General features: G+C 60.8%; 1 protein-coding gene across 2 annotated transcripts in view; it reads right to left on the minus strand.

The window, feature by feature from the left end:
- The window catches only part of DLG4 (discs large MAGUK scaffold protein 4), a 24315-nt gene that overhangs the window by 23163 nt on the left and 708 nt on the right, over nucleotides 1–444 (minus strand). The gene's annotated exons all lie outside the window — the stretch shown is intronic.

The raw sequence follows: 444 nt of genomic DNA on the forward strand, positions 1-444 counted from the left end.
GCGGGGGGGGGGGGGGGGGGGTGCCTTGGCAGAGTTAACTGCTTCCGCGCTGGCAGGAACCCGGATAATGGGAAAGGAGAAGGAAGCAGGAGCCCAGAGGCCCTGAGGCAAACATGGAGTCTCGGCCAGCCACCAGCGATGACAGCAGAGGCAGTGAGGAGGGAGTTCATTTCTCAGACGAGGAGGCACACACAGATGGGCTGGGAGCACCCGGGGTTGTTGAGATACTGGAGAAAGGCCATGGTAGGGGGTAGGGAGTGAGGGAGAGGCTGGCAGGAGGGAATCCCTGGGGGGCTAGTGCTCCCTCAGGATTCACAGGAGGAAGCCTGAAAAGTGACTGCGTCCTAGACCCTTTAGTGCCTGAAACTGGGGCAGGTAAAGAAGAGCGGGAAGCAAGAGGGCAAAGGGGCTACAGGACGGGAAAGAGCGCATTCTCCTTGCCCC

This window comes from Lipotes vexillifer, unplaced genomic scaffold (genome assembly GCF_000442215.2).
Source record: "Lipotes vexillifer unplaced genomic scaffold, Lipotes_vexillifer_v1.1 scaffold611, whole genome shotgun sequence".
Classification (NCBI taxonomy): Eukaryota; Metazoa; Chordata; class Mammalia; order Artiodactyla; family Lipotidae; genus Lipotes; species Lipotes vexillifer.